Source organism: Pristiophorus japonicus, chromosome 5, assembly GCF_044704955.1.
Source record: "Pristiophorus japonicus isolate sPriJap1 chromosome 5, sPriJap1.hap1, whole genome shotgun sequence".
Classification (NCBI taxonomy): Eukaryota; Metazoa; Chordata; class Chondrichthyes; family Pristiophoridae; genus Pristiophorus; species Pristiophorus japonicus.
The window spans coordinates 218,290,150-218,302,430 of NC_091981.1; positions in this window are offsets into that span (position 1 = coordinate 218,290,150).

The following is a 12,281-nucleotide window of genomic DNA, read 5'->3' on the forward strand; positions in this document are numbered from 1 at the left end:
GTAGATAAGGCCAGTCCCATGATGTACGCAGTTAAGCTTCCGAAGCACACAAAGTGGTTCCATGTGAACCAGTGCAAGTTGTTTAACCTGGGGGAAAGAGCGAGAAACAGAAACACCAAGGCGCTGTAAACAGCATGGTGGACGCGGGTCTTCCTCCCATAGTTTGGGACAGTGAGGAACCCGTGGTGGTGGTGGTTAGGAGGAGTAGCAGGATCCCACGACCGAGAATGCCGTGGTCACCTCCTTACACACCGTCGAGGAGCGATAAAAGTCGTAGAGACCTAGCGTGGCCACCCAGAGATGGGTGGTGGTGTATATAGTTTCCTTCTCAGTTTCGTGTTTTTACAGAGTGTGTTTTGATGAAGCCAGACCTGTGGAGGTATACCCTCTCACAGAAAGGTTGTTGTTTCTTTGGATCTTCACAGGAAGCCGAGCGAAAAATAGAGACAACCCTGGTGATCATTCTTTGGAGCTTGGCCAGAACAGAGTACAGCAGGAGGGGGGATGCCGAGTTGTCCTTCCTCTACGGATGTACTGGGGGGAACGGACCCACCATGACACAGGGGGGTAGGACAGGGGACACGGATGGGATGGCAGCTTACTTCCATGAGGGAAGGTGGCCAGGGTGGCTGGGTCGAATTCGACGAGATACTCCAGCCACGCCAGGTTCACATACGGGGAGGCTTCCATACCGTGTCCCAGACTGAAGGTCACAGCCACACGGGTTGGCGTAACTGAGGGCAAGCGCGTATGCTTGAAGTGCAAGGGACACATTCCCCTGAGATGGTGGTGGTGGCTCAGGAAATTGAGTCAGGACACGGGGAACTAGACAGCGGACTGGGAACAACTGGGGAATGATACGTACCGACCGATCACCGGGACAAAGGGGGGTTAGTGGAAGTGTGCTGGGACAAGTGGTGGAAGGAGGAACAGGGAATTTGTGTGTGCATGTGGGGGTCGGGGCGGATCTGCCCAGCAGGTGTGTCAATTGCCTTTTCGAGGCAATGGCAGGACGCCGGGGCTATGATCAGATGGGATCGGAGTATGGACTCCTGCGTGATCCCAGACCCTTCCAACACAATAAATGCCACTGAACTTGTAGCACACAAGAGGAAGCCTCTGCCCACAGCCCCACTGGTACAGATGACAGAAGTTAGGTGTCCAGCCACCACACCAGGCCCAGGGAATGGTTTAGTGTTAGTCCCGACTGGAAAGGTTTTATTCCAGGGGGTGCATTACGCGGTCGTGTTGGTCATTTTAAATTTAACCGGGGTACATCTGCCCAAGTGGTGTCCAGATGAAACTGAGCAGCTACATGAGGCGCTCATTAAAGAAATGTTCCGCCAGTTCTTTGAACTCAGTTACGTGGATGTGAGTCGGGAAAGATTGTACGATATGGGAGTGAGGGATAACGTTAGTCCGGGAAGGCAGAGGTGAGGAGTGCTCAATGTTGCTACGGTATTTCGTGCGGGTACATCTCTCGTCAATAGTATGGACGATGTGCAGCTGCAGATGCAGGTTAGCGGTTTAAAGGATCAGCTGTGGAAAATCCTGGGGGAAGGGAACGTGGTGGTAGGGTCGGAATTAGAGGAGGACCAGGCGATGACTGTCCATTGCAAGGAAGTTATTGCAGAGCTGGAGACACACGCTGATATGTCCTTACTATACAGTGCAAATACACGAGGCCCATACTTGAGAGAAGGTCACTCTGTGACCAGTAACCTTTATTCCAGCACTGAAGTGATGAAGGTGGGTGGAGCTTCCCCTTTTATACCTGAAAGTCCAGGTTAGGAGTGTCTCCCACAAGTTCACCACCTAGGTCAGTGTTCTCACGGTGTACAACTTAGGTCAGATTATACATGGATTACAATGACAGTTGAATACAGGACACACGCAAAGACTGTAAATGCATTAATACGGGAGGACAGGAATGCCTTGACGCAGGCAGCACGAAACAAAGTGTGCGTGTTGTACGGTGCCTGGTTGCTGAGCGAGGGGCGCAGTGATTTAGAGGACCACCAGCAAAGTCGTGTCCCGTCTCGGATCAGCAACCGGCACCTCGCAGCGCTCAGCCCGTACAGTAATTCGATGAGCCCGTGTCAGCTCCGTCTAGCCTCCGAAGCCTACCCAGTCCCAGTGGATTGCGATCGGTCCAACCATACAATCATGGGAATAGTGTTGCGTATGCCGGTAATAGGTGGGACATCACAACCAGTGCCGGTGTTGATTCCTGGATTCTTTTACCTCAATCTGGTTCAGCAAAATTACTGAAACGAATACCGTTTGTGCTTTAAACAAAGCAAGCTTTTATTTAAAAAGCAAATCCCGATCGGGGACTTTATCAGACAGAAGGAATGCAAGTCTGTTCGAACGCACTCACTTCCTACGGACAAAGTGACGTTACATTGTAAAGGGACGATGGTTATACATTTTCGGCAAAAGATAACAAGATAGGGCTAGAGTGACATCCTAGTTCAGCCTATCCTCTTAGATCCCTCTTTCCCTTTGCCCACTCATAAGCCGACCTAAGTATGGTCTGATTTTAAACAAAGACCTTCTGTTAATGTTTCAGGTTAATAACATGATTTAATAAGACCTTGAGGTTTTTCTGCAAGCTGTGGGTTTTGTTTCAATACGTGTTAGTGTTGTAACATTTCGCAGTCTCGAGTCTGAGATGTCATGGCTATTCCTCCATGAATTCTTTGTTAGCTTATACTGTCCCTATACAATTCCCACGTTCTCAACTTCAATGTCTCCATACATTTTTAAACATTCACATTCCCCCCTTTTATCATTCCATGATAACACTTAGGATCATTCTAGGAGTATCGCATTCATCCGTTCACACTCTATTTCCTGAATCATATTGCTGTTAGTGTCGAGTAGTTCTTTAGTTCGTTGGATCATAACTCTGGAGCCCTTGACCACAAGAGGGTTTGCTAACCTTGCCATTTTACAACAAAGATTAAGGCAACCAACAATCAAACCAGCTAGATCCTTCTGCTGGTGTGGATAACTTCTTCACCTTCCTTCTTATGTGATCAGCGAGATTGGTTATGTTTTCTGAACTATCAGGAATGTAAGTGCAACATTCAGATCCTATCAGGGCACACGTTCCCCCTTTCTCAGCTAACAGGTAATTGAGGGCCATTCGGTTTTGTAATGCTACGGTCCTTATTGCTACCATTTCAGCTGTGATGCCCTCCAGAGCTTCAGCAGTATTGTATTGGCCCCCCTCCTCTCGAGATAGTTTGGCTCTGAATCCATCTGACAGTCTCAGTTAGGGTTAGTGGAACTCCCCCTTTGGAATCTATAGGGAATGTATAGGGAATGTGAACACACCCAACATCTAGAAAAGTTCCCATTTTGCGCATAAACATAAGACATGTACAAAAAGGTGTTTACATGGAGCTCTCGTCTCTGTCTCCCCTCCCATGCGCCGAAACTGTCATATATCAACATTATACAGACTGTGGCAAACAGACAGTTTCATCTTATGGCTCAGGATTCAGATAAATAGTCCAATTATTTTGCTGATTAAAAGAGTTCAGTTTTCCCGTCTCTCTTCTCAGGTCACCGTCTGTGTAGCTGGCTGTCTATCACTACGGGTAAAAGTTCAAACTGGTCCACGTTCCAACTAGGATGCCAACGGCCTTGTTCAGCTATGGAGAAGAGGAAGTCTGGAACAGAAACAGGAGTTAGAATAACCAGTAAAATAGGTTCGTTAGAGGGTGGTGAGCTTGCAGTGGTGCAGGTGAACCCAGGCACTTTTCCCCTCAACCTTGGCTGCAGTGCGAGTAGTGAGTAACACCTGAAAAGGCCCCTCCCATTGTGGCTCTAATCCCTTCCGAATCCATACTTCCCTGGTGCCACGAGGGACAATTCGGGTAAAACTGGGAGGTCGAGGTGAGCATCTTGAACCTGATTGTGAGCTAGTCGCAGAGCCTGAGTCAGAGAAAGAACATAGGTGGTCATCAGTCGAGCTGAGATACCATATCTAGGAACAATTTCCCTCATTAACACCTTAACAACAGTTTGAGCCTTATTGTCCAGGGTAGGGTAGGCTTCAATCCATCTGCTAAACACATCTACTATTACTAACACATATTTGTAACACTGAACTTTTTGCAACTCAATGTAGTCCAACTGAAATGTCTCAAAGGGACCTTCAGGTAGGGGCGTTTTACCCCAATCACAGGGGACTCCCTTCCCTGGATTATGTTGCTGGCAAACCAGGCAACGACTACTGATGTTCTGGGCGAGCGCCTGGAGTCTAGGGTGCCACCAAGTAGCCAAAAGTGTATCACTCGTGGTTCTTGCTCCACAATGAGTAACAAAATGCATACAATCAATAACCCATAGAGCCAACTCGTCAGACATGCAAGTCTGTTCCGCGGGAGTGGTCCAGAGTTTAGAAACATTGTCATAAGTACATGCATAATGTTTCCACAACAGTTTATCTTTTTCAGGAGCGTCCTCCTGTGCTTTTATAACATCTTGGATGGTTGGCATTGGTTTTTCCGAGGCTAACTTATCCTTTGCAGGATTTTTAGTCTGACTCATCATTTTGGGCACTACCATCTGTTGGTCACGAGAGGCCTGTTTAGCCTCTTTGTCAGCACAGTGGTTCCCTATATCAACCGGGGATTTTCCGGTGGTGTGGGCGGTACATTTAACAACAGCAATGTGCTTGGGGGGCATGAGGGCTTGCAACAAATCAGATACTAGTTGCTTATGGGATATCTCATTCCCCTGTGAGGTTAGGAATCCCCTATTTTTCCATAATTGTCCGAAATCATGGGCCACCCCAAAGGCATACCTAGAGTTTGTATAGATATTGACTTTGAGATCTTTGGCCAAGATACAGGCTCGGGTGAGGGCGAATAGTTCAGCTTGTTGGGCAGAATAGGCAGTTTCAAAAGCGGCAGATTCCAAGACCTGATTCTCCTGGTTTACTATGGCGTATCCTGAGATTCGTGTACCTTCTGGATTAATTCCGTCAACATACATAATACAGTCTGGATCTTCAATTGGTACATCAACAAAATCTTCCCTGAATGATGTGGCCTCTTAAATTAAAGATAAACAATCATGACTGGGTTCTTCCTCATCTTGGGGTGGCTCAGTAAGAAAACAGGCCGGATTAATTGCAGTACAGTGCCGAAAGGTCAGTTTAGGATTGCCTGTGATTTCAGTGGGTTCTGTCGGATAGAGGGCCAGTCCACATTGCCCTGCACTGGGATCTCAATCGGATCAATGGGAGTATAACCCACTTGGGAGTGGTCCTCTGCCCACACGAGGCTCCACAGTCAGGTATTTGCACATCCCGGCTGGTAGGGTCAGCCTCGTCTATAGCCTGGCGCACCATAACTTCCAAATCTTTAGCATGGTGGGGCTCTTTTTTCAACCACGCTGCCCCTCGCTGCAGCAGGAACGCCATCTTGCTTCTGTCCTCGAGGTCGACTGCCTTGATCCTTTGATCTTCTTCCCCAGGAGTCCTGCCACTGGAGCTGGGAAGGTATTTTTAGATCGTTCCAGTCGGATCATTGCCACGCAGTCGTGATGGATGGTCTGTGCCTCAGGTGCTGCACTGGTCTGTTCTCTGGTGCCTGGCCCAAGCAAAGGTGAGGTTTTGCTCTGCCTCTGAGCATAGGGGACATCGATTGCTGGAGTGAAGAGGTCTTCCCATTTCCACTAGGATCGTATGCTAGGGTCACGTGATAGGGTGCCTGCGGCAGGTCCAGAGACCACCACTGAGGGGTTCTAGTGGTATAATACTGCCGCTTAAGGGTTCCTTGTTTTACAATAATCCCATCATCTCCACACTCCAAATGCAACTGGAATTTGCAGAGGAGGTCTCCAGCCATCAAGTTACAGTCCAGATTGGTTGTGATAACAAATCGATGTTCCACCGATTCTTCCTGGTAACCCATTTTAACCGGTTCTGACACCGGGAATGTCGAGATTTGTCCCAGGAATCCTGAAAGTTCCTGTGTTTCAGTAGAGGCAGGGAGTTTAAGCTTTGATTGTACAGAAGACATGAAGGCTCCCGTATCTATCAAAAAGGGTTGCCACTCATTCAGAATTTTTAACAATATCATTGGTTCGTCATCCGAGGAGGATCCCTGCACAATCAAGCTGCGTAGTCAATCGGGGGACAATTGACCAAAGGGGTTGTTCTGGGAGAAGTTAGTGTAAGATCCTCCTCTCCCCCCTTGCCCCCCTCCTCTTCCTCCTCTTCCTTTTCCATGCTGACGGTAGGGGCAATTTTTATTCCAATGTCCTTCCTGCCCACAATTAAAACATCCATCTCGTCTTTCCCAGCCCCGACCTCTTCCCATACCAGGCCGGGGACAGTAGGGCGGTCCGTAATTAGCAGGGCCCGGGCCATTTGGGTGTTTGATATAACCGTATCCCTGTTTATCCACCCAACCCTGCACGCAATACTGCGGTTCCATCTGGTATCCCCTTGGGTCGGGTTTTGGTTCTTCCACCCGAGGCGGCTCTTCCTTTCTAGTCACGTATTCAGTCTTGACCCGGGTTGGGGGCGCACCTCCCCCCTCTCCTTTCTTTTCCTGCCAATAATATTTAACCGTCCTTTCCATCTGGGCTTTACTATTATCTGCCCAATTATTTGTCCGGATAGCGTGAGCAACCGAATAGGGCAGACACTGAAGTAGGATAGCGCAGAATTGAGGAGAATCCTCTCCTGCCCTGAAGGCATTATGAGTAAATCGGGTGTGTTCAGTTGGGCTCAAAGTTTGCTTTACCAAGGCCCACAGGTCCCTTGATTCTGCATTATAAACTGAAATCGAGATATAATTCTGCCCTTTCGAGTGTGAGATCTGGTTCTTTCGGCTATATTGCTTGTGAACTGGGGATCCGAATCGCTATCAGAGGATGAGGAGTCAGTTTGGGTTTGTTGCTTTGGTGGTATGGGGTTATTTATAACTCCTCTTGCCGGAGTGTAAGGTGGAGGGTGTTGGGAAGAGGACTGGAGCAAGGGGCCAGGGGGTGCGGGAGGCGCCGTTGGGCGCTGAGTCAGTGACCACTCATCAATTTCATCATCAGCCTCGGTTAACACAAAGCCAGCCATTTGACTACGTAGTCGGTCAATACGTTTCTCAGAGGTCCCAGAGGATCTCTTAGTAAGTTTCTCGTGCGCACATTCTTTTTTAAAAGATGTCTACAGTTTTAACATGTGTTCCCTCTGTCAATGAGAGTCCCAATTTAATAGCATTTATTTGCCAACTTGACAGAAGTGATGCATCTTTTAATTTTTGACAATCCCTGTGCTTTTTTTTTTGCTACCTCTACGCTTCTAGTGCCACCTAGAGGCCACTGGTCATCTAATAATTTGTTCAGGGCTCCTGATAATTTTCTAAAGTCTTCAGCTCTTTCAGGGAATTACTCACATAACTTTTGTAGCGGACTATCCGCATCCATTGTTTTATCCAACTGATTACCCATTTTCACGCTGTCCCTCGTATTACCATGTCATTACGCGTTCACGTCGTCGTGCGATTTGAACAAACTTAAAACAAACAGACTTTACTGAAACTAACACTGACTTTGAACAAACTCAAAATAAACAGACTTTACTAAAACTAACACTGATTTCCGCGTCGCCCGGCGGTTCGCGTCGCCGCCCGATTTGAAACACTTAAAATAAACAAACTTTACTAAATATAACACTGATTTCCGCGTCGCCCCGCGGTTCGCGTCACCGCGCGATTTGAAACACTTAAAATCCGCGTTGCCCCGCGGTTCGTGTCGCCGCGCGATTTGAAACACTTAAAATAAACAAACTTTACTCAATCTAACACTGATTTCCGCATCGCCCCGCGGTTCACGTCGCCGCGCGATTTGAAACACTTAAAATAAATAGACTTACTGAAACCAGCACTGACTTTGATATCACCCCGCGGTTCGCGTTGCTGCGCGTTCGCGTCGGCCCATGTTCACTCGGCCGCGCGCTCGCGCCGCCGCACGTCTCACGTCGCTACGCGTTTCACGCTGCTGCGTGTCTGCGTCAGCCCACGTTCACTCAGCCACACGCTCACGCCGCCGCACGTCCCACGTCGCTACGCGTTTCAGCCTGCTGCGTGTCTGCGTCAGCCCACGTTCACTCGGTCGCACGCTCGCGCCGCTGCACGTCCCGCATTGCTATGCGTTCGCGCCGCCGCGCGCTTATCTAGCCCTACCTTTCGAGTTGCTGCGTGATTTAAATTCAATCAGTGCCGAGACGGGCCAAGTGATATACGAGGCCGACGTCACGCCTGACTTGAACACCTATCCTCTATTTAATTCCCCATAAGCCTTACTTAATTCCCTGTGAGCCTAATTTTCTAAATTTGATTTCTTATGAGCCTTATTTAATTTCTTTTAGTCTCCAAATTTCCCTATCCTTTCGCGTCACTGCGCAGTTTAAATCCAATCAGTCAATGAAAGCCCTAATTTAATGGAGTTTTTCTGCCAACTGGACAGGAGTGATTTTTTTTTTTAAGACTGCAGTGGAATTTTTCTCATAATTTAAAATCTCAGAACATTTTTTTTCCAGCACCTATTTAGTGCGTTACTTTTTTTTTTGTCTTTTCCATAACGTAATATACGTAATTCAATAAGGTTCACACTCTTAAACTTCCCACATACAGGACAACACTACGAAGGGTTAAAAAAAAACTTTCATTCTGTTTGAAAAAGTAGGTGGAGATAAAACAAACCACAACTCCCCGGCTTTTTTTTTTACAGTAAAAATCACAGAAACATTTCTCATTTAAACAGACATTCACAAGAGTCTCTTTTCTTTCCTATTAATTTTTGGATCCATGATTGATCATCTATCACTATCTAGCTCTAACTATAACCTATCTTTCCAAGTCGCCGCTTGGTTTGCGTCACCGCGCAATTTCCCTATCTCTATCCCTAGTTTGAAAGGTATTCACCAGATTGTCCTGGATCTCGTTCAGACACTACCTGAGAATCAGCGAGTGGTTAAACTTTCCTCAGACTTTTGAAACTGGGGGAAACTGGAGCAGTATTGAAATCATACTCACTCCAGTGGCCACTTTCCCCTCGTCTCGTCCAAGGCTAGTCTGGCTCTTAATTCGCAAGTTTTCGGCAGTCGTCCATTGAGATCCCACTTCTGACACCAAATGTTGATTCCTGGATTCTTTTACCTCAATCTGGTTCAGCAAAATTACTGAAACGAATACCTTTTGTGCTTTAAACAAAGCAAGCTTTTATTTAAAAAGCAAATCCCGATCGGGGACTTTATCAGACAGAAGGAATGCAAGTCTGTTCGAACGCACTCACTTCCTACGGACAAAGTGACGTTACATTGTAAAGGGACGATGGTTATACATTTTCGGCAAAAGATAACAAGATAGGGCTAGAGTGACATCCTAGTTCAGCCTATCCTCTTAGATCCCTCTTTCCCTTTGCCCACTCATAAGCCGACCTAAGTATGGTCTGATTTTAAACAAAGACCTTCTGTTAATGTTTCAGGTTAATAACATGATTTAATAAGACCTTGAGGTTTTTCTGCAAGCTGTGGGTTTTGTTTCAATACGTGTTAGTGTTGTAACATTTCGCAGTCTCGAGTCTGAGATGTCATGGCTATTCCTCCATGAATTCTTTGTTAGCTTATACTGTCCCTATACAATTCCCACGTTCTCAACTTCAATGTCTCTATACATTTTTAAACATTCACATTGGTATACAGAGTGGAGAACATTAGGGTCATACGGGAAGGGGTGCATGTGCGGTAACATGCGGTTCCACCATTTGTTATAAAGTGGGAGCATGCCATGACCAGCATTGACCTCAAGGAGGTGCCAGAGCAGGGGAGCACACGTCATATTGTGTCCCCAGCATTTGAATGCGATCGATCGGCCAGAGTGCGGGTTTGAATCCGAGAGTCGAGAGCCTATCAATTGCACCATGGAGGTGAGGGCCCAGAGCCACGTTCCATCTCAGGTAGCATATGCGGGCAACGGGACATACTGTGTAACATAGACATAGAAACATAGAAAATAGGTGCAGGAGTAGGCTATTCAGCCCTTCGAGCCTGCACCACCATTCAATAAGATCATGGTTGATCATTCACCTCAGTACCCCTTTCCTGCTTTCTCTCCATACCCTTTGATCTCTTTAACAGTAAGGGCCGTATCTAACTCCCTCATGAATATATCCAATGAACTGGCATCAACAACTCTCTGTGGTAGAGAATTCCACAGGTTAACAACTCTCTGAGTGAAGAAATTTCTCCTCATCTCAGTCCTAAATGGCTTACCCCTTATCCTTAGACTGTGTCCCCTGGTTCTGGACTTCAACAACATTCTTCCTGCCTCTAACCTGTCCAGTCCCGTCAGAATTTTATATGTTTCTGAGATCCCCTCTCATCCTTCTAAACTCCAGTGAATACAGGCCCAGTCGATCCAGTCTCTCCTCATATGTCAGTCCTGCCATCCCGGGAATCAGTCTGGTGAACCTTCACTGCACTCCTTCAATAGCAAGAATGTCTTTTCCCAGATTAGACCACCAAAACTGAACACAATATTCCAGGTGAGGCGTCACCAAGGCCCTGTACAACTGCAGTAAGACCTCCCTGCTCCTATACTCAAATCCCCTAGCTGTGAAGGCCAACATACCATTTGCCTCCTGCACCACCTGCATGCCAACTTTCAATGACTGATGTACCATGACACCCATGTCTCATTGCACCTCCCCTTTTCCTAATCTGCCACCATTCAGATAATATTCTGCCTTTGTGTTTTTGCCACCAAAGTGGATAACCTCACATTTATCCACATTATACTGCATCTGCCATGCATTTGCCCACTCACCTAACCCGTCCAAGTCACCCTGCAGCCTCTTAGCATCCTCCTCACAGCTCACACCGCCACCCAGCTTAGTGTCATCTGCAAACTTGGAGATATTACACTCAATCTAAATCATTAATGTATATTGTAAATAGCTGGGGTCCCAGCACTGAGCCCTGCGGCACCCCACTAGTCACTGCCTGCCATTCTGAAAGGGACCCATTTATCCCGACTCTCTGCTTCCTGTCTGCCAACAAGTTCTCTATCCACGTCAGTACATTACCCCCAATACCATGTGCTTTAATTTTGCACACCAATCTCTTGTGTGGGACCTTGTCAAAAGCCTTTTGAAAGTCCAAATACACTACATACACTGGTTCTCCATTGTCCACTCTGCTAGTTACATCCTCAAAAAATTCAAGAAGATTTGTCAAGCATGATTTCCCTTTCATAAATCCATGCTGACTTGGACCGATCCTGTCACTGCTTTCCAAATGCGCTGCTATTTCATCTTTAATAATTGATTCCAACATTTTCCCCACTACTGATGTCAGGCTAACCAGTCCATAATTACCCGTTTTCTCTCTCCCTCCTTTTTTAAACAGTGGTGTTACATTAGCTACCCTCCAGTCCATAGGAACTGATCCAGAATCGATAGACTGTTGGAAAATGATCACCAATGCATCCACTATTTCTATGGCCACTTCCTTAAGTACTCTGGGATGCAGACTATCAGGCCCCGGGGATTTATCGGCCTTCAATCCCATCAATTCCCCTAACACAATTTCCTGCCTAATAAGGATTTCCTTCTGTTCCTCCTTCTCACTAGACCTTCGATCCCCTAGTATTTCCGGAAGGTTATTTGTGTCTTCCTTCGTGAAGACAGAACCAAAGTATTTATTCAACTGGTCTGCCATTTCTTTGTTCCCCATTATAATTTCACCTGAGTCTGACTGCAAGGAACCTACGTTTGTCTTCACTAATCTTTTTCTCTTCACATATCCATCGAAGCTTTTGCAGTCAGTTTTTATGTTCCCAGCAAGCTTCCTCTCATACTCTATTTTGCCCCTCCTAATTAAACCCTTTGTCCTCCCCTGCTGAATTCTAAATTTCTCCCAGTCCTCAGGTTTGTTGCTTTTTCTGGCCAATTTATATTCTTCTTCCTTGGATTTAACACTATCCTTAATTTCCCTTGTTAGCCACGGTTGAGCCACCTTGCCCATTTTATTTTTACTCCAGACAGGGATGTATAATTGCTGAAGTTCATCCATGTGATTTTTAAATGTTTGCCATTGCCTGTCCTCCATCAACCCTTTAAGTATCATTCGCCAGACGAAACTAGCCAATTCACGTCTCATACCATCAAAGTTACCTTTCCTTTAGTTCAGGACCCTAGTCTCTGAATTATCATCATTCATAGGCAGTCCCTCGGGCTGGAGGAAGACTTGCTTCCACTCT